Source organism: Apodemus sylvaticus, chromosome 22, assembly GCF_947179515.1.
Source record: "Apodemus sylvaticus chromosome 22, mApoSyl1.1, whole genome shotgun sequence".
Classification (NCBI taxonomy): Eukaryota; Metazoa; Chordata; class Mammalia; order Rodentia; family Muridae; genus Apodemus; species Apodemus sylvaticus.
In genome coordinates this window covers 20,569,222-20,591,517 of record NC_067493.1, presented here as the reverse complement: position 1 = coordinate 20,591,517, position 22,296 = coordinate 20,569,222, and the positions used below count along the sequence as shown (strand labels likewise).

The 22,296-nt window shown below is 41.0% G+C and overlaps 1 protein-coding gene and 1 pseudogene across 2 annotated transcripts in view; both read right to left on the bottom strand.

Annotated features, from left to right (window-relative positions):
* Positions 1-22,296, bottom strand: part of LOC127672424 (zinc finger protein 431-like) — a 313,721-nt gene that overhangs the window by 230,679 nt on the left and 60,746 nt on the right. The window lies entirely within an intron of this gene.
* On the bottom strand, positions 2,126-3,555 carry LOC127672453 (heterogeneous nuclear ribonucleoprotein A3-like; annotated as a pseudogene).

Below are 22,296 nucleotides of genomic sequence, written 5' to 3'. Positions count from 1 at the left end.
ATAGACAAGGAGACAGAAAGAGGTGAAAGAGGTGTCTATGATTGAACCAGAAAGGCAGGAAACAGGCAGAATTATTATGAATTAGAATTCTATAGGTAATGTGTGCTTGTCTTTAAATGGGCTCCCGAGTACCCTCCTGGTTGAGTCGGCATCACACAAAGTAAATATTTCTTTGTACACCTCCCAAAGTACTCCTAGCAAGGGCACAAGTTGTTACAAGATGCCTGTAGTGTGGCTTATCTTGTGTGCCTGGTGCTTTAAAGGATCCCCAGTTGCTAGTCAATTGACCCTTTAAGAATTCTTAGCTATGAGAACTGCTTGACCCTATGGCCTTTAGTGTTGGTTCCCTTGGATTTCTGGGAATGGGATAGGATATATAAAGGCCAGCTAATGCTGGGGGTGGGGGCTAGCAGAGTGAGAAGACAAGGAAGTTAGTGAAGACATTATTAGGAGACAGTTGAGCCCGGAAGAGCTGAGCTGAGCAGACAGGATAGAAGAGTTGCTATGCCTTGGAGCTGATAGTATTGGGAAACCTGGGAAGAGAATGTTTAAGCAGACTTTTGCGGAACTGAGGAAGGAAAAGTTGGGTGAGACATTTGAAGGGGCTGTGCTAGAAACTGTGAGGATGGCATGCAGGGAGTCAAAAGAACTGATTATCATTTGCAACAAGAAAAACCTGAAACACACACATTTTACAAATGGCTTTATAAGTGCAAAACCAACACAAACTTCTTAGGAGCCATTATTAAATTGTGAGTTCCTGAACCCCTCATCCAAGCAGAAGGGCAGATGTTCTAGAGCAGTGGTTCTCACCTTTCTAATGCTGTAACCCTTTAATATAGTTCCTCATGTTGTAATGACCCCAACCATAAAACCATTTCAGTTGCTACTTCATAATGAATTTTGCTATTGCTATGAAACATAATGTAAATATCTGTGTTTTCTGATAGTTGTAGGTGACTCCAGTGAATGGGCTATTTGAGTCCTAAACAGGGCGTCACCCACAGGTTAAGAACCATTGCTCTAGAGAGTTCTGACATATTCCAACCAGGGCATTTGGAGGTGTCAGGAAAGCAGAAAGCATGTGAAAGCATGGGATAGAGGAGAAATGAGAAGATATTGGCAAATTTCAAAAACCCACAAACTGGAATGGCTTACTTCATTCTCTGCTCCTATTGTGGGATAATGATTGGTTTTCATTAGCATGCCCCATTTCCCTTTTTATTGCTTGTTTAGCTTATACTTTAAAAACAAGTAAAAATCTGAATTCAATGGTCAACTGCCAAAGAAAGTAACAGTAGGACACATACTTAGGACTTGATGAAATTGTTGGTAATCTTATTGTTATTGCTATTATTAAATTGAAGGTAATCTTAATGCTATTAAATTAACAAATATGCTATTTTTTATTACCCAATTCAAATTATCTAAAACACACATTGCAAACATACAAATATCTATTCTCTCCACATTTCAGCACCCATGCATCATTGTTTTGGAAATGGGGAGAAGAGAGTCCCATTAAATTGCAAGTCAGTAGGTGTTTCTTTAGAGTTAACTTTATCAAAATTCATACAAAATAGTAATTAACAATGATGTTCTTTGCTTGTTAACTCACAAGGAAGCACATTCAAAACTGCATTTTATTAAGGTTTCTGTACTAAAATGTAGAAAAACTGAACTACACAAATATTGAAAATTTAAAAATTCCTTAATTTTTTAAATCCTGGTACCACAACCACCATTTACAGGGCAATATACCTGATGTAATGAAACGAAAAAGAAAAAGAAAAAGAAAAAGAAAAAGCTACAACAGATAAAAGGCCTCAGGAATGTACATCTAACTGACACTACAGTGCATTAATCAATAGCTGCACATTTTGCAAACTGTGGTTATGATGGCCCTGAACAGGAAGGGTTTCCTGTTTAACCTGCAGTGACTTTTTCTGACTATTGATCATCGTTCCTTCTGTTGCAGATTTTTACAGTTTCTCTAATGCATTTGGGACGACTGTCTCAAAGTAACCTGCAGCTTTCCTGACAAGGCTGACATGAACCTAAGGCTTTCATGTAGCAGAGTCTCACTTTCTCTCCTGCCAAGAACTGTAGCTGTTTCCGTTTTATTTTAAAACCTTCTGCTACCATATCCACAACTTCCATCTCCAGATCCATAGCCATGACTATAGGGACTACCTGAGCTTCTTGCACCAAAACTGGCCCCTTCATGGCTCCATAATTTGATTGTTGCTATCCACTATAATTTCCAAAGTCACTATAGTTCCCACCACCACCATAGTTACCGCCACCAAAATTTCCTCCTTCATTGTAAGCATCATATACAACTCCTACACCACCATATCCACCACCTTGGTTTCCATATCCTGGTCTACTACCTCCATAACCTCCTCTAATACTGTAACCAGGACCACTACCATAGTTGCCACCATCACCTCCAAATCCATTATATCCACCATCACTACCTCCATAACTACCTCTGCTGTCAACTTCTCTACCACCATAGCCTCCTCTTCCACCAAAGTTTCCTTTGCCACTTCCAAAGTTTCTTCCAGGACACATAAAGTTGCGAGATCCACCTCTACAACTCTCTGTCATCCAGCAGACTTCATCTCTTGTTTAGAATGGGTCTTCTTCGCTTTACTATTATGCCCATTAATAGTGTGGTATTTCTGAACAACAATTTTATCAACTGTGTCATGATCATCAAAAGTTACAAAAGCAAATCCGCTCTTTTTCCCACTCTTCCTATCTTCCATAACTTCTATGGTTTCAATCTTGCCAATACCTTTCAAAGTAGTTTTTCAGATTATATTCTTCTGTATCCTTGTTAATACCACCAACAAAAATTTTCTTCACTGTTAAATGGGCACCAGGCTTTACAGAATCCTCTCTAGAAACAGCTCTTTGGTTTCACCACATGCCTGTCAACCTTGTGTGACCAAGCACATATTGCAGCATCCACCTCTTCTACATAAGAGTCAGTCACAAAACCAAAGCCTCAGAAATGCTTTGGGGATCTCTCATTACCACACAGTCTGTAAGTGTGCCCCATTTCTCAAAGTATGTTGCAATTTGAACGATAGCAATAGTTTGCTGTTTTCTTGTAGAACCATCAGCCTCTGATAGCCCTTGTTAAATATAAACAGAGAACTCGGCTAACCACATGAACTTCATGAGTTTCAGTTTGCCCTCATTCTGTGTCTCTGCCCAAAAGTACACACTGAGGGACAACCCCAGTGCTGGCCTTGGGAACTCAAGATCTCTATCACAGATTATCTCAGTTAATGTACATTGAATTGGAATCTAAAGGCAGCTGTGGAGCAGCCACTAATAATGACGTGAACCTAAGGCTTTCATGTAGCAGAGTCTCACTGACTCGTCTCTGTGATTAAACAAAGATCTCAACCTTGAATCTTAGGATGTTCAGAATTCTTCCATTTTCCTTCTTTCCTTCCTTCTTCCTTCTTTCCTCCCTTTCAATTTTGTTTGGTATCTTTATTCATTTCTTTTAAATGTTTAATGGTTGTGCTCACCCATTACCCTCCCCATCATCTCCAATTTCCCTCAGTTACCTCCTTTCTCACCCCCAATGACTTCTTTTAAAAGAAATATTTATTTTAATGTTATGTATATGACTGCTTGTTTGCCTGGAGGAATGTCTGTGCACCACATGTGTGCAGTGCCCAAAGAGCATTAGATCCCCTGGAGCTGGGATTACAGAGGGTTGTGAGCTGCTATGTCGATGCTGAGAATTGAGCTTTTGCTAGAGTAGTCAGCATTCTGAGTAACAGAGCCATCCCTCTAGCCCACATCTTTTTCTAGACTAGCCTGTCTCACACCCCAGGTCTTCTTTGCCTGTAGCTCCTGTGCAGGTGGCCCTGGGTACTGTGTGTACAAGATTGCAATGGCCCTGACTTATCTAATAAACAACATTTCACAGAATTCCTTTGCACTCATCCTCCAGCTCTTGCAATCCCAGAGGGGCTTCTCTTTGATAGATATAATTTGTGAATATGCCATTAACTGACTTTTATGGTAGGTAGAGTTCCCACACCCAGTCTGTACTTGAGAAGTGTCCATTTCAGTATCTCCACCTGCCTGATGTAGGCTGATTCAAGTCCAGATTAATGAAGGCTTCTGTGTGAGCTGAGGTTGTATTTTCATATTTAACGGGGTCTATATGTGCAAACCAGGACTATAAGAAACAGGAGGTATGTGGGCTTTTTAATTTGTTTTGTGCTTTCTTGTCGTTGTTTGCCATTCAAACATCTACTTCTTTTCCTAAGAATTTTTTATCAATTCTTTTCTTACAATATATTTTGATCGTGTTTTCCCCTCTCCCAATTCCTCCCCACATTCTTACCTACCTGTCTTAGTTAGGGTTTTCATTGATGCAAAGATACATCCTGACCATGACAATTCTTATAATGAAAAACATTTAATTGAGACTGACTTGCAGTTTCAGAGGTCTGGTCCATTTTCATCATGGCAGGAAGCATGGCAGTGTCCAGGCCAACATGGTGCTGGAAAAAGAGCTGAGAGTTCTACATCTTGATCCTAAGGCAGCAGAAAGGGATTCCATACTGGGCAGAGTTGGAGCATAGGAGACCCCAAAGCCCACCCTCAGAGTAACACACTTCCTCAAACAAGGTCACACCTACTCAAGAAATTGCACACCTCTGCATTCCACATGGGTCAAGCATTCAAACCCATGAGTCTATAGGGGTCAAACCTATTCAAACCACCATACCACCCTACTTCAATTTTCTCTCTCACCTCTCTTAAACAAACAAACAAACAAACAAACAAACAGACAGACAAAAAACAGACTGTCTTATTGTTTCTAATGCTTTGATCAAACACTGTGATTAAAAAAAAAAAAACAATTTGGGGAGGAAAGGGTTTTTTACTTACACTTTCATATCATTGTCCACAATTGAAGAAAGTCAGGACAGGAACTCAAACAGAGAAGGAACATGGAGGCCCTAGAGGGATGGTGCTTACTGGCTTGCTTAATATGACTTGCTCAGCCTGCTTTCTTATAGAACCCAGGACTACCAGTTCAGGGATGGCACCACCTACAATGGGCTGAGCCCTTCTGTAGCAATAATTAATTAAGAAAAGCCCTACAGCTGCAGGGCTTTTTTTTTTTAAATCTGAGTTTCCCTCCTCTCAGAGGACTTTATCTTGTGTCAAGTTGATAAGAAACTTATGCAGCACACAGGCAATAACAGAACGATGTTGGACAGGTCACAGACAGATGGTGTCCCAGCACTCTGAGGGACAAGTCAACATGGGTTCACACCCCTAACCAAGAAGCTAACTGAAATTGATATGCCTTGGCAAAGGAAAAATCAGTTTTCTCCAATGGAGTTTCCTTGGTTATATTAACTACATCTCTGGCAGGACCGTAACCAGGAGTGGCTGAGCTAACACAAAACAACTAGTTATTAAGACTCTATTTTGATCTCTATTTCCTTGGGAAAAATATTAAAGAGATCTTGACTTCCAGTGTCTAGACCCCAAACAGTTCCTTGGCATGCATTCCTGGAGTGAGCTGAATTCCCTTTCTCAATTTACTGGAGTCACGTGAGTACATTAAGTTTACATGATTGATTGAGTTTTTCTTTAATACTCAATAAAGTTTATGACAGGGAGCTAGCATTGTAGAGCAATATCAGATAAGGACTGCCATTGATTTAATGTGAGTTGCGATATGTTCTGGCTTGGCTGGTGGTGGTAGTCCAGCGCCACCTTCTTCCCTTCCATGTCTCCCCAGTCTGCAACCTTGGACAGTTTGAATGAAGCTCACAGTATCAAAGTACCTGGGAACTAAGACATGGTAGTTCTGAGGACCACAGAGCAGTAATCAGGAGTAAAATAATCTCCCCATGTTCAGGCAATTGAGTTAGAACAATTGTTTTATAACTGTTAAGATAAGCAAGAGAGTGGGGTGTTCTAGCAGATGCTTGAAGTAAGAGAGGCTACAGAAGCAGGGCACAGCATGTTCTTACAGCCACAGGCCCAGTAGGAAATTTGAAATAATTCTAATCCTCTGCATCATGAGGATTTACTTTTGTCACCTGAAAAAATGACAATTCTAAGTAATCATAACTCATGAGGTTATTTATGATTCTGTGCCATAAACAACAAAGCACTTGAAATGGTTCTTTCTTGCTGTGTGAATTCTCTTCTCCCTGAGGACTACTGTGCTCTGCTGACTTATCCCTGAGGCTGTGCTCCCTGGAAAGGGATGCTGGAATGGCTTTTCACAGAAAAGAGGAATACCAATTGTGAAAGCAGCGAGTCTGCTTTTCGGAGCTGTTGTGTAAGACTTCTCCTAGGACAGATGGTGGAAACATTTCTCCACAGTGCAACTTGATGGCCCAGTGAGCTTCTTAGAGTCACTTCCAGGAGGTGGGACCACTCAAAGGCAGCTGCACCCACCCCAGGAGAGATAATGATTCACACATGCCACATCCCAGGGACAGTGTACAGCTTGCAGGCAGTGGATAGACCAGTCTCACCAGAAGCAGTGTCTCAGACCTGAGGTCCTCAGCAAGTGTTTATTGCTTCTGTGACTTGGCAAGGAGCCTCCCAGATCTTAGTTTCAGTATAATGGTGTTTACTTCCTGAGTCCCAGGAGCCTCTCTCCTCCCTCTAGGAGAAAACGCTTCAGTTCAGAGGAAATAATGGCGCACTAGATGCTTCAAACTTTTCTCCACATGTTCTATTATTTTGCTACAGGAGAGCTGTGGGTAAAATGCCCAGAGAATTTTTCCCTTTCTACAAAGTATGTGAAAGAGCCAATAGGCCACTCATTTGGTGTCTTAGTTGGGGTTACATTGCTGGGAAGAGACACCATGATCAAGGCTAGTCTTATAAGGGACAACATTTAATTTGGGCTGGCTTGCAGGTTCAGAAGTTCAGTCTATTATCATAACAGAAATCATGGCAGTGTTTAGGCTGGCATGGTACTGAAGAATGAGCTGAGAGGTCTCCATCTTGTTGCGAAGGCAAACAGAAGAACACTGTCTTTTAGGCAGCTAGGAGGAAGATCTCAAAGCCCATTCCCACTGTGACACACTTCCTTCAACAAGATCACACCTACTGTAACAAGGCCACACCTCCTAATAGTGCCACTTCCTGCGCTAAGCATATTCAAACTATCACATTTGGGATAAAGGGAGAAAATTCCACATGGGGAAATGGCTGAGGTGGGGGGGGGGGGGTCAGTTCTCAAAAGCAACAAATTCTCTAAAATGCCTTGGGGGCCATCGGCAGCATCACACAGGTGTTCTGCTTCATCCCAGACTTTGATTTATTTATCACAGACCTCTCTAATTCCTATGGTGATGCAAATATGATTCATAATGAACAACATGGAGGTAAACAGAGGGGGCAACTCCTTACCCTGTACTTCTAGAGACACCCTCTAGTGTGGAGAAAGATAGTCAACAGGAAGGCAGACAAAATTTAGTCATCACTGGTAAAATATAGATCTGACCAGGGTGCTAAGATAAACATCATGTTTCCTCTTTTTAAGGTCCTAGATTTGTTCTGATACATAAAACATTCCATGTGTATATAACATGAAAGTTGAACAGGAACTGTCTTTGGACCAGGGGAAAGACGGATGAAGAGGAGGGAGAAATGAGAGAGGAGATGAGAAAGGAGGGAAGAAAAGTCAGGGAAATACACCCAAAGCATGTTGTATCTTACACTTGTGTGAAAATGTGTTTATGTGACCCAGTGTCATGTACAATAAATAAAAGGCAGTGGAAAAATTAAAAATACTGATTTACAAAGTGATACAAGGGGATGGAGGCATGGCTCAGCAGGTAAGAGCTCTTGTTGCTCTTACAGAGAATCTGAGTTCAGTTCCCAGCACCCACATGGCAGCCCGTGACCATCCGTAATTCCAGGAGATCCCACTCCTCTAATGGCTTCTGTGTCCACCAGGCATGTATCCAGAATGCATATATACATACATGCAGGGGAAGCATTCATACACATAAGCCCTAAACATAAAGGATAAAAGAATTTTAAAAGGAATAGAATCTGGTAGCCAAGCATGTCACTGTAGGCTTTCTTGAGAAATTGTTTGGTGTGTGTGTGTGTGTGTGTGTATGCACATGTATGTATGTGTATGTATGTATGTATGTATGTATGTATGTATGTAGCATGTGTGGAGCATTGTGTGCTGTGGAGCATGTTTGGAAGTCATAAGTCATCTTATGTGAATCAGTTCTCTTCTTCCACTATGTGAGACCAAGACTCCAACTCAGGTTGTCAGGCTCGGCAGCAAATACCTTTATCCACTGATTCATCTTGCCTGCCCCGAATTTGGTGTTTTAAAGTAAGTTATTAAGAATTTGACATGTATCCAGTGAACAGTCAGGAGAACATTCCAGATATGCAGTGTGACAGGAGAGGGTTTGATTCTGAAGATCCTTTTGATTGGAGATCAAGGTAAGTATGAAAGAGAAGATGAGACTAGGAGAGGTCTGAACCTCAATGGCCAACAGCAATTGACTAATCTTTCTATGTTCATAAATCCTTCAAGTAGGGATTGGGAAGCCTCTTAGAGATTTGATATCTCAACTACGCATAGAACACTCAACTTTGGGAAATGCTTAGTTTTTCAACCCAAAATGGTAAAAAGAGAATGGGAGGTGTCTTAACCCTTAGGGATTCACAACCCTAAGAGGGTTTAACAGTCTTACTGGGAACCTAGATCCACAAAACCAGGCAGATGATGCCAGTCTGATTAATGTCCAGGAATTTAATTGATACCTATTTATTACACCCATGACTCTTCAGCAGCATGTGGTAAGAAAAGGTAGTTACCTGCAGGTGATAAAGATCAATAGTTAACACTCAACAAACTCATAACTTTCTAATCATGTTTTCAATTATGGCACAAACTCATTTCTCCTCTTGCTGTCACTTAAAAATGCTCTGTGTGACTAGATCTCACTCTAGGACACACCCAACTCTTCCCATGGGGAGTGTGATTTATAGACTGGAAAGGATCAGATATTAGCTCAGTCCCCTGTTCTTCTCAGTAATAGCTTCAGCCAGATCCACAGGCTCACACTGCCTGTGACTGACAGTTCTGTTCTGTTTGGGGTTCACCTGGAGGAAAACATAATTGCCAACATACACTTGTCCATTAGACAGTCAAGGCAAAGGGTGCTTAAGACATCCACAGCCTGTCCATCAGCCACATTCTAAAAATGCCAACTTGCCATGTGTCTGCAGAACAGAGAGAATTGGTGCAATATCCCCGGAGCCCCTAGAGGGCCCAGAGTCCACCTCAGGAAGGTTCCCAGCCCGTTGCTATCTTAGTTCTCTCCTGGGCTGGCATGTTTGTTCACATCTTTTAGCACGTATACCCACACAAAATATAAATCTTACAAATATAATCACTTCACACCCACAAATTCTGAGTGTGGATCTGTATGTCCATAATCCCAGTACTCAGGAGACTGAGGATCTAGAGGTAGGTGACCTAGGGATCAAGGACACTCTATAATTCATAGTAAAATGCTTTTTAAAAGAGACAGGCTCAGTGGGTAAAACTGCTTGACAGGCAAGGCTGATGACCTGAACTAGATCCTCAGAAGCCACATAAGTCAGACATAGTGGCCTAAGCATCAGCTATCACAGTGCCCCCTACTGGGAGAGGATAGGAGAAACAAAAGAATCAGTTGAAGTGAGCACTAGCTGATGGGACTAAAGAAGTGTTTTCCTCAGACCTTCACACCTGCACATGAGCACCCTGCCCAGAAAGTCACACATGCACACACGTGCATGTGTGGTTGCAAATACTCTGACTTCAAAACTACTATCTCTGAGGAGGTATGGAGTTGGCCCCCTATGTGAGGGGCTCAGGAGTTCCACCTCTAACGGAGGAGCTATTGACAATTAGAGGCTTCTGGAAGGAAGAGAAGCAGGTTTCATTAAAGATATGGTCCCCAGCTTGTTGATCGTGGTCCAGTGGATGGCCCCATGAGCACATGAGCAGCACACACTGGATTCAGTGGTGCGTGCGCGCGTGCGTGTTTCTGTGTGTGTGTGTGTGTGTGTGTGTGATTTGAAGGTCACATGCAAGCATCATGAAGGATGTATTGAATCCTTCATCACACCTCCTTTTCACTAGTCTGAAAACAGTGACAAGAGTGTAATGACAAGAGCTCAAGGGTAGTAGCTTAGTTTGGAGTATGATTACTTTCTTATTAACAGTACATAAAACAGAAATTCAGAGCCAGGTGGTAGTGGTGCACTCCTTTAACTTTTTTTTTATTATTCGATATATTTTTTATTTACATTTCAAATGTTTTCCCTTCTCTAGCCCCCCACTCCCCAAAAGTCCCGTAAGCCCCCTTCTCTCCCCCTGTCCTCCCACCCACCCCTTCCCACTTCCCTTCCTTTAACTTTTTATTAGATATTTTCTTTATTTACATTTCAAATTTTATCCCCTTTCTGGTTTCCCCCCTGAAAACACCCTATTCCATCCCCCCTTTCCCCTGCTTGCCAACTCACCCACTCCTACTTCCCTGTCCTGCCATTCCCTTATACTGAAGCATAGAGCTTTCTCAGAGCCAAGAGCCTCTCCTCCCTTTGATGTCCTGTAGCTGCCCGCAGCCACATGTAAACCGGGTTACCTGTTGAGAGAATCTTGGGGTTATAGGGAAGAGGGGCGAAAAGAACGTGCGGCCAAGTCAATGTTCACTGATCAAAGCCGTAAACTTTAATGGCGCCAGACCTTTTAACAGTTCGGGCAAACCCTTCCCCCCAGACTCCAGGCTGAGTTCCGGTGGAAGTTGTCTAGCTTCTCTTGGAGGTCTTCGTCTTGACTGCTCCGGCAGCTGGGTGGGTCACCTGTTTAATTCAGGGATTCCTATACCTGGAGGAACAATGAACTTAACCTTTACTTCGAGCGCTCCACCCTAGGTGGAGCAGGATCCTGGCTAACTGGGAGAAGTTAACCTTGACCAAAGTCAAACTCTGACCAAGTGCAAGACTGCCCCAATATGGCTCTGTACATGTCCTCCCTTTTTTTTTTTAATTTGAACACGAGGAGGTAGAAAACAAGTGGATAAATATCCTTCATAAGAAGGCGGGCCTTAACCAGGAGGGGAAGCATTGACCGTAATTCCTCTTAAATATTGTATAACGTCTTTTTCAGAGGAGGGGTAATAGGCTCCCTTATTATTTTAAGGACAGCCTCTCGACGTTAACCCCTATGCAATTAGGTGTACTTCCTGGGGACTCAGAAGCAGAAATTCACCTCCCCATGCAGTGCTTTGCCTCGCACGTCTCGCTGGTACCCATGTTTGTTCATAAACAAACACACATAGATCTGAGTTCTATGTGGCTCCCTCTTTGGAGATCCACTTGTGTAAGTTTTGAAGCCAGGGGGGTCTGCAAGTGTCTTTAACAGACATGTAATCTCTCCATCCAGGTGAGCCTGGGTGGAGACAGCCAGTCTGCTTAACAGACAAGGTCAAGAGTTAAAGGTGGAATAGGATTAACTTGTCCCAGAAGTATCCAATTCAGTTGTAAATTAACAACTTTAAGGACCCAAGGCTTGGCCTCTGAGGTGGGAGAGGTAGCCTTGTGTATCAAGAAATAAGCTGTTACTTCTCAGGAAAAGAGGAGACTATATGTTAAATTAACACAGCTGGCTGAAGATTGTTAGCCATCTTCAAAATTGGAATCTTCAATATTGGAATTATTTCTAGACCAGTCTATGGTTGAGTCAGCTGAGCACAATAAGGAGAAGAGTCATTTTAACTCTTCTTAATTAATTTTTCCTAAGCTAGCATAACAGTCTCCATGTTCTGTCCCACAAAGTCTAAAAGCTTGAAGCTAGGCAATTTATCTAACCTGGGACATTTAACAATTGAGGTAAGTCAAGAACATATACCCAATATAGCTCTTATGTTACCATGGTCTGGGCATTCAGCAAGCACACAGTCAGCATATCTTCTGCAGCATTCTGTGGAAAAAACAGAGGACATGCCTTCTCCCCCAATATTAAATCAGGATCATGGCATATGTTAGTAAGTGAATTCCTTCATTTCACCTAGACATCAATATGCCTAATTACAAGATGTCATATACATTTAGCAAGGAGTTTCTTGGCATCTAAATTTTAAAATTTTCTTAAAAACATGCAAGCATAATTTAAATTATATGCACAGGGACACAATTTCCCCTCTCTTCTTTCTTCCAAGAAGATATTGTTTTATTAATTTAAGTTGGAACACAAAGTATAACCCATAACATAGGCAATAACTATGTAATTATATAAAATATAGTTGCTTTTTCTGTTAGAGCAGTTGCAACTAGACAGCCTAAAAATGAATCATTAGTCACATGTACATATTTTTTAATCTTCTAAATTAGAAATATGAATATCATTTATCTGTAATAACTAAGTCCTCTAGGATTTACACCATTACGTGGTAGAGGTAGAAATTGAGGACATCAAGAACAAATCTTTACAATTTGATGTGCACAAAATATAAAATTATTTCAAATACCTAAAGGACCGTCATTTAGAGAACATATCCTTTGTTCTTAGAAATTTGAATCACATTTGTATAAACTGTAGAAATTAAGAATTAGCAGTATTAAAAATGGACCAATTTTAAGCAATTATAAAACCATGAGCTATATATATATATCTACTATTATTAAAAGCTTGACCTTTAACATCTTAAAAATAGCTGCTATAGCACCCAATTCAGGTATCTGTGTTGAAGCAGGGAGAAACTTAAAGGAATAAACATGTGATCTGATAGTACAAATTATCTTTTGGATAACAGTTATTAATTTTGCCTAAAAATGCTTGCCATGTAATAGACCAACCATTAATAATAAATTTGATTGTTGCTTGAAGCAAGGAACAAACGTTTCCTACCTTGAAAACAGAGGTTTAAGACCTTCTGTGGCAAGCTTAAAATGAGGTAAATAAGATAAAGCCAATTAATATATCCTAACAACTTTTGGAAGCCATTTACCTAAAAATTCTAAAAGTCTATAGGAGCAAGGGCCTGTAACAAACATTCTATGAACATTATACACTGAAAATTTTAAGATCTTAACTTCTAGTATTGAAACAGAGACAAAACACATTTTTTTTTAATTTATCTGCCCTAGGATCCACCTTTAGTCCTTGACAAGGACTAGATCTGAGCCTTTTAACTAAGACCAGACCCAAACCTGCTAGGACGTTTTCAGGATTAAACAAAAGAAACCTGTAATTTCATGGTCAAAGGAACCTACTTGATATCAAATACATTTCCACAGAGATCTCTTTTTTTAATCTTGGAGGGTTAAATTTTGCTCCTACCATTGTAGCCTAAAAACTTGTGGAAAAGTGGCAATGGGCCTTTAAAACCCATAGCTGCATCACTCTCAAAATTATCATAATTACAAAATGTTAACAATTACGAGCCTGCAAACTGAAAACTGTAGCCAATGACACACTGATTTTTATTGTAACTCAATGTTTTCTTGCAATATTAGAGCACAATTGTAATTTTGGAAGCAAATCTCAATTTTAAACAATCTATTTTCTTTAAAATTAATGGCAAACACATATTTACAGCACAAGGTTTGTATGCCAGTTCTTATGTTCAAGTGTATAACAGTGTAACTTATTAAAGAGACAATATTTTAAATCTTAATCTTCATTAAGTCTAATCTCCAGGCCAAGATTCACATGAAACACCATGCCAATTTAGGAGCGTCCCAAAGGCCTGTATTTCCTGGATTGCGTCATGCCACGTGGTGTTCAAAATGGCGACTACCCTAAACTACCAGCCTTAATCGTCATGCCACGTGTTTGTTTAAAAATGGCGACTACCCTAAACTACCAGCTTTCACCTAACATTTGTTAATAACATTATACCTTTTAAATCATGTCCAGTGACTTAAGCCAATACTCTATAGTCAAGTCATGCAAAATATACCTTTAAATCCAATTATAAACAAGAACAAGGCATGAGTGGCGTTAGGCCACGTGTAGTTAGTTAAGATAGCTCTAACACTGAATCACCAGTTTTAAACTAACCTTTTCTTAATAACACTATACCTTTTACATAATAACCAATTAATTTATAACTCTTAAGTCAAGAAATGTAAAGCCTTATACCATTAAAACCAATTAGAAACAAGTATAAAGCGACTACATGAATTTCACAAGCCAAACCAAAGTCTTCCCAAATCTCGAGGTTTCTGGGCTTTTAAGAGCGGCTTTTTCCCCAGCCATGCTTGCCTCTTGGGTGAGTGAGCTACGCTGTTGCAGCATGGCTTTGAATCAATCCCCACACAAACTGTGGCTGGCTCAAGAGGTTGCCAGCAGATGAAATCCTTACCAATTTTTCTTTTTAACATGAAACAGTCATTCACACAAAGACACAGAGAGGACATAAACATACACATAGACAGACAGTCGGTGCACCGGGACAAACACGGAAAGATACACAGAAAGTTAAGCGTGCTTGTTAAGCAATTGCATCCATTTTCCTCTTTAAACAGCTCTTAGAGGCTGTGGACATATGCCTATTTTTAAAAACCCCTTTCTTTTCGCCGAAATCAGCTCTTACGAGCTTTGGGCAAATGCCTACCAAATTCCTTCCCCATATTTCCCTATCTTATCAACCCAAGCAGTCCCTGTGCTGGGTCCACACAGTATGCTTGAAAAACTGTATCCCTTCCTGCACTCACAACAATAGACACGAATTCACTAGCGCTAGTTTTGACCTCTATGTTGCTTACCGTGCGGATACCATTAATTTTCACCTTTTCTGCGAAGCTTCGCTGGATAGGGCTACCTCAGGAAATTCTCTCGTGCCAGGTCTTCCCACGTTCAGGCGCCAAATATGTAGCTGCCCGCAGCCACATGTAAACCGGGTTACCTGTTGAGAGAATCTTGGGGTTATAGGGAAGAGGGGCGAAAAGAACGTGCGGCCAAGTCAATGTTCACTGATCAAAGCCGTAAACTTTAATGGCGCCAGACCTTTTAACAGTTCGGGCAAACCCTTCCCCCCAGACTCCAGGCTGAGTTCCGGTGGAAGTTGTCTAGCTTCTCTTGGAGGTCTTCGTCTTGACTGCTCCGGCAGCTGGGTGGGTCACCTGTTTAATTCAGGGATTCCTATACCTGGAGGAACAATGAACTTAACCTTTACTTCGAGCGCTCCACCCTAGGTGGAGCAGGATCCTGGCTAACTGGGAGAAGTTAACCTTGACCAAAGTCAAACTCTGACCAAGTGCAAGACTGCCCCAATATGGCTCTGTACAATGTCCAACAAGGCCATCCTCTGCTATATATGCAGCTGGAGCCATAGTCCCTCCATATGTATTCTTTGGCTGGTAATTTAGTCCCTGAGAGCTCTGGGGGTACTGGTTGGTTCATAATGTTGTTCCTCCTATGGGGCTGCAAGCTCCTTTGGCTCCTTGGGTCCTTTCTCTAGCTCCTCCACTGGGGACCTTGTGTTTAGTCCAATAGTTGGCTGGGAGCACTCACCTCTGTATTTGTTGAATACTGGTAGAGCCTCTCAGGAAACGGCTATATCAGGCTCCTGTCCACAAGCACTTGTTGGCATCCACATTAGTGCCTGGGTTTGATGACAGTATATAGGGTGGATCTCCAGGTGGGGAAGTCTCTAGACAGCCTTTCCTTCAGTGTATGCTCCACAATTTGTCTGTGTATCTCTTCCCATGGCTGTTTTGTTCCCCCTTCTAAGAAGAACAAAAGTATCCATACTTTTGACTTTCTTCTTGAACTTTAATTGGTCTGTGAATTATATCTTGGGTATTCCAAGCTTCTGGGCTAATATACACTTATCAGTGAGTGCATACCATGTGTGTTCATTTGTGATTGGTTTACCTCACTTAGGATGATATTTTCGAGTTCCACCCATTTGCCTAAGAATGTCATGAATTCATTGTTTTTAATGGCTGAGTAGTATTCCATAGTGTAAATATACCACATTATCTGTATACATTCATCTGTTGAGGGACATCTGGGTTCTTTCCAGATTTTGGCTATTATAAATAGGGCTGCTATGAACATAGTGGAGCATGTGTCCCATAAGCCCTAAAGAAATAGAAGTAGTCTGCCAATCAAAAATAGCACAAGACTAGATGGTTTTAGTGCAGAATTCTATCAGACCTTCAAAGAAGACCTAACACCAATACTCTTCAAACTCTTCCACAAAATAGAAACAGAAGGAACACTACCCAACTCATTCTATGAAGCCACAAATTCGCTGATCCCAAAACCGCACAAGATCCAACAAAGAAAGAGAACTTCAAGCCAATTTCCCTTATGAATATCGTTGCAAAAATACTCAATAAAATTCTTGCCAATTGAATCCAAGAACACATCAAAATGATCACTCCCTATGATCAAGCAGCCTTCATCCCAGGAATGCATGCATGGTTCAATATATGAAAATCCATCAATGTAATCCACTACATAAACAAACTCAAAGAAAAAATACACATAGTCTTTTCATTAGGTGCTGAAAAAGCATTTGACAAAATTCAGCATCCTTTCGTATTAAAGTCTTGGAAAGAACAGGAATTCAAGGCCCATACCTAAACATAGTAAAAGCAATATACAGCAAATCCCCTGAGGTTTTTTTTTTTCTATATTCTTTGTTTACATTACGAAATGGCACAGTGCCAGGACAATGTGGGGACAGTGAGGTGAGAGTCCCGGGACAGTGTGGGAACAGTGCTGGGATAGTGCTGGGACAGTGCAGAGAACGTGCTGGGACAGTGAGGGGACAGTGCTGGGACTGCGCTGGCACAATCCCGAAACAGTGTGGGGACATTGCGGGGACAGAACTGGCACAGTGCAAGGACTATATGGGGACAGTGAGGTGACAGTCCCAGGACAGTGCGGCGATAGTGGTGGGTCTGTTCCGGAACAGTGGGACGAGAATCCTGGTATTGAGAGGGGACGTTGAAGGGACAGTTCCAGGACAGTGCAGGGACAATGCTAGACTGTACTGGGCAGTATGGGGACAGTTCGGGGACAGTGCAGGAACTGTGCTGGCAAAATCCATGGACAGTGCGGAGACAAAATGGGTACAGTGCCAGGACAAGTGTGGGGACAGTGCGTGGACAGTGCAGTGACAGTGTGGGGACAGAACTGTCACAGTGCAAGGACTATGTGGGGACAGTGCAGGGACAGTGCTGGGACAGTGCAGGTTCTGTGCCTAGACAGTGTCCGGATATTGAGGGGACAGTGACAGAACTGTAACTGAACAGTGTGGGTACAATGCTCGGGCTGTGCCGGGACACTCTTAGGACAGTGCGAGGACAGTGGCAGGACTGTTCAGGGACAGTGCCTGGACAGTGTGGGGACTTTGCAGGAACAGTGCTGGGACAGTGCAGATAATGTTTGGGGACTGTGAGGGGACAATATTGGGACTGTGCAGGCACAATCCAGGGACAGTGTGGGGACTATTCAGGGACAGTGCGGGGACAGTGTGGGTATTGTGAGGGGACATTGTTGGTACAGCATAGGTACTGTGCAGGAACATAGCAGGTACAATGGGGGACAGTGCTGGGACAGTGCTGGGAATGAATGGGGGCAATGCGGGGACAGTGCTGGGACAGTGCTGGCACAATCTTGGGACAGTGTGGGAGCTGTGCGGGGACAGTGTGGGGACAGTGCAGGGACAGTACAGAGAATGTGCAGGGACAGTGTGTGGACACTGGTGGAACAGTAATGCGACTGTGTCTGGACAGTGACGGTAGAGTCCCGGGGCTGTGCCAGGACACTCCTGGGACAGTGTGGGGACATTGAGGTGACTGTGATGGGACACTCATGGGACAGTGCGGGGACACCCCCATCCCCCAGTATCGCAGCTGCTTTGCATTTGTAGTGGTAGTTCTGTAGTCAATTGCTTTGTTTTTGAAACAGTGTCTTACTAGCCTTGGCTGCCCAGAACGTGCTGTGTAGACCAGGAAGGATCCTAAGAGATCCCTCCTGCCTCTTCTTCCCAAGCACTGGGAGTTAGGTGTGTATTAGCCAGGCCAGGTCCAGTTTATGGATTTTTGTTTTTGTTTTTGTGAGAAAGAATCTCTCCCTGTATCCTGGACTGAATTGGGATTTGCAGGTTGTTTTTGTTTTTTGTTTGTTTGTTTGTTTTTTTTATCAGCCTTCAAATGCTAGGATTGCAAGCATGTGCCACCATACCTAGACTTTGAGCCAGTTTTGAGGTCAGGAAGCTATAAATTAAGAAAGATAAAATACAGTCAGCTTTTGGAAACTTCCTTTTCTATTTGTAGCTTGGTAGGATTTTTATTATGAACAACGTCTATGTTTTTAAATACAATTTTGTATCTTGATATGTATGCTTTGTTGATGTGGTTTAACTGATTGAGGTTTGAAAGTTAAATGACCCATAAAACCTGGGGGGAGGAAGCTCATGTAGTTTGGACATATTAAAGTTTTAATTTCTGGATAAATTAAGCTTGGGATATTAATTTTGTTAAAAAGGTTAATCTTTGGTAGCCAAAGCTTGTCTTAACTTCAGTACCATGCTGTCTGTAAATGATTTTTGTTTTTCTTTAACCCATTCATTATCTTGAGTACATATCTTTTATTTGTATAAATCTGTATTTGTAGTTACAAATTACCCAACTGGTTTTTAAGATAGGTACAGGAGCTCCTAACTGATTCTGAAAACTCTATCTAGAGATTTGTTCTGGAACAGAAGAGGTTAACCACTGGGGTGGTGTATTGGTGTGTTATTCCTCCATCGTCCACTAGGTGGTGACAGACCCTAACTGAAGAATGAAGAACGAGGTCCTTGAAAGAAACAAGATACACTATTACTTGCTATGGAACCATAAAAAATTGTTTTCTAAAAAGTAATGTTGCTAGCTTTCAGAATTTGAGATATTATAACTTTAGCTTGTTATAAGAGCATATATGAATACTAATTAAAAATACACCATCTTTTTGTTGTTACTTTTCTTCTCTTGTCTTTTAGACTTCAAATTCCTAGCTTATTTTAGTGGGTTCAGTTGTAGTGGCCAGGATCACCTGTAACATTGTACATTCTTTGCCTAGGACCTATTGGAGTACCAGTGTGGTGACAAGGTCTGAGGTGATCTTCGTACTCTTGAACTACTTGAGATCGATTATCCAGCTGGTCTAGACACATAAGAAGGAGCTTGTGACTTCTAATACTTTAATACTTCTAATACTTTCTAATACTTTTTCTAATGCTTTGGAGAAGTAGGAACTAAACATGACTTCCACATTTGTTTTAAACTGTTAAACCCAGTAATTGGAAATGATTTCACAATCCCAGAGTAGTTCTATCTTTCTTTTCTTTTCTCCCTAGTGTATTCCTTTCTTAATTGAGTTTTGTGTTTTAGCTATATAGGTGCTATGATGTTTGGGTGCAACTCCCTGAAAATATGTTTGACCAGCTTAGGATAGCAAATCTTTTCTCACCAAAGAAGCTATTAATGGATACAAAACCATCCTGACACGTGAAGAAGGGTGTGTTAATGGAAACCACTGAGCTTGGGATAAGATCAGTATGCATTGCTTTTGCCTGGGGTTGTAAGCAGGCTATGAGCCAGTAAGCTTTCTGCTGTGGTAGATCACTTAGTTTGAAAAACTGCTTGTTAAAAATGGTGATCTTAGGTGTAGAGTGGTAGAAAGTATATTCAGCATTTATAAGATCCTGGGTTTATCTCCAGCATTATGAATTTAAAAAGGAAAAACATAACAATTTAGACTTCATATAAGCTGAGATTATAGTTCTATTGTGGTAGTGGAGAATCAAACTAGCCAGGGCTTTATTCTGAAAGTCTCGGGGTGAGACAAGCTATAGGGAGACTTTACCAGCTCTTTATATATCCTGAGTTGACAGAGGTTGAAACTATTGTGAAGGGTGGGTGGCAGAGCACTTGCTAGACAACACGGGACCTTAAGTGTATTCCCCAGCATAGGGGAGACAGGGTTTTGACAGGCTGTGTCAAAAGGACAGACAACAATCCAGGTGTGGTGATGCACACCTTTAGTCCCCGCACTTGGGAGGCAGTGGCAAGCAGATCTTTGTGAGTTCAAGGCCAGCCTGTTATACGAAGCAAGTCGCAGATAGCCAGGACTGATTACACTGAGAAACACAAAACAAAACAAAACAAAACAAAACAAAACAAAACAAAACAAAACCAGTATGAGACAATGCCATGGATTTGTGCAAAACCCCAAGTGAAATAGAAATCTGGAATAGACTTGTTCCACCTATCCCAAGCACAGATTCTTTAATCCATTATCTTGAGTGAGTGAATCCATATCCGATCTATCTTTGAACGAATAGACAGTAAGCTAAGCAGATAAAGGCTAAGGCGTGAGCTGTAGAAATTAGGCTCCGTCATACACGGGGAACCCTGAGATGCGAGGTGCTTTGTCATTGAGGCAGAGGCACACTTCATAGGTTAATTCAGAGACTGGTGCAAACTTCTGCCCACCATCCTCACTCATTTAAACCATCATTATGGACAGGGGCATGCAGGGGCAGGGTGACTCCAGGTGGCCTAAAGGTAACAGTCCTCGGCCTCAGCTCTATGACTCTTTAAATATTCAGTATCAACAACAGTTATAAATATACAAAGGAACAATGTCTGACCTGCATGTGAGAGGGAAAATGAGTTAGTAGGAACTGTGTCTCTGTTCTTTAAACTATTCCACAAAATAGAAGCAGAAGGAACGCTACCCAATTCTCTCTATGAAGCCACAGTTAAGCTGTGTATTTTCCTTTGGAGATGGAACAGTTTCCGTCTAATCAGGAACTTGTCACAGTTTCCTTTCATAGAGGACTTCATAAGATATTTGTTCTACTTCTATCACGTTTAATGTTCCAACTAGATTTTAAAAATTGGTTGAGTACATATTACTTTTATCTTCAGAATGTATCATGTATATTCAAGAAGCATTTAACTATTATAAATTATTTTGATGACTTAAAAACCTAAATACTGAGTTGTATATTTTAAAAATATTTTTTAAGTTTAATTTAAAAAAGAACAAAAACAAAAAGAAAAAAAATATTTTAGCTAAATTCACATCCTCAGTGCAGGCTACTCCAAGAAGCACAATAGCCAAGATTCAGAAAGTTGGTAAAGATCTAAATGCATTAACACAAAATGGTAGAAAATCATGATTCAATATCTTTATTTGATTTTATATGGGAAACCTCCACAAAATATTTAGAGAGATGCAATGACTTGTTTTGGACCTCTGCCTTCAACCTCTTTTTAAATTTCAGTCCAATTTTTGTGGTAGTTGTAATCTTTTCTTTGTTTGTTTGTTTGTTTATTTGTTTGTTTTATTGATTGATATTTTTTAAAGATAAGCTATCCCTGTATCTCAGATCCCCTGTATCTGATCTAGAACTCACTATGTAAACCAAGCTAATCTCATGTGCTTGCTTCTGCCTCCTGAGTGCTCTGATTAAAGGTATGTCTCTTTCTTGAAATATTCTATTCCATTCATCTACTTGCCTCTCACTGTACCAATACCATGTGATTTTTATCATGCTTGCTCTGTAGTACAGCTTGATAAATTGATTGATATCAGGGATAGTGATTCTCTCAGAAGTTATTTTATTTTAGAGAATTGTTTTCACTACTCTGGGTTTTTTCTTATTCCAGATGAATTTGAGAATTGCTCTATCTCTGTGAAGAATTGAGTTGGAATTTTGATGTGGATTGCATTGAATCTGTAGATTGCTTTTAGCAAGATAGTTATTGTTACTATGTTAATCCTGTCAATCTCTGAGCATGGAAGATCTTTGCATCTTCTGAGGTCTTCTTCGATTTCTTTCTTCAGAGACTTGAAGTTTTTTCATATAGATTTTCATGTGCTTGTTTAGAAATGCACATGTTTAGAAAAAGATATTTTATTTGTAACTATTGTGAAGGCTGTTGTTTTCCTAATTTCTTTCTCAACCAATTTATCCTTTGAATAGAGGAGGGCCCACTGATTTGTTTGAGTTAAGTTTATATCCAACCACTTTGCTGAAGTTGTTTATCACCTCTAGGAGTTCTCTGGTGGAATTTTTGGATTCCTTATGTATACTCCCATGTCATCCACAAATAGTCATATCTTGACTTCTTCCTTTCCAATCTTTTACCTTTGACTGCCTTTTCCTGACTAATTGCTTGGCTTGAGATTTGGTGCCTGATATCTATCTACCGAATAATCCATTTCATCTAGATTTT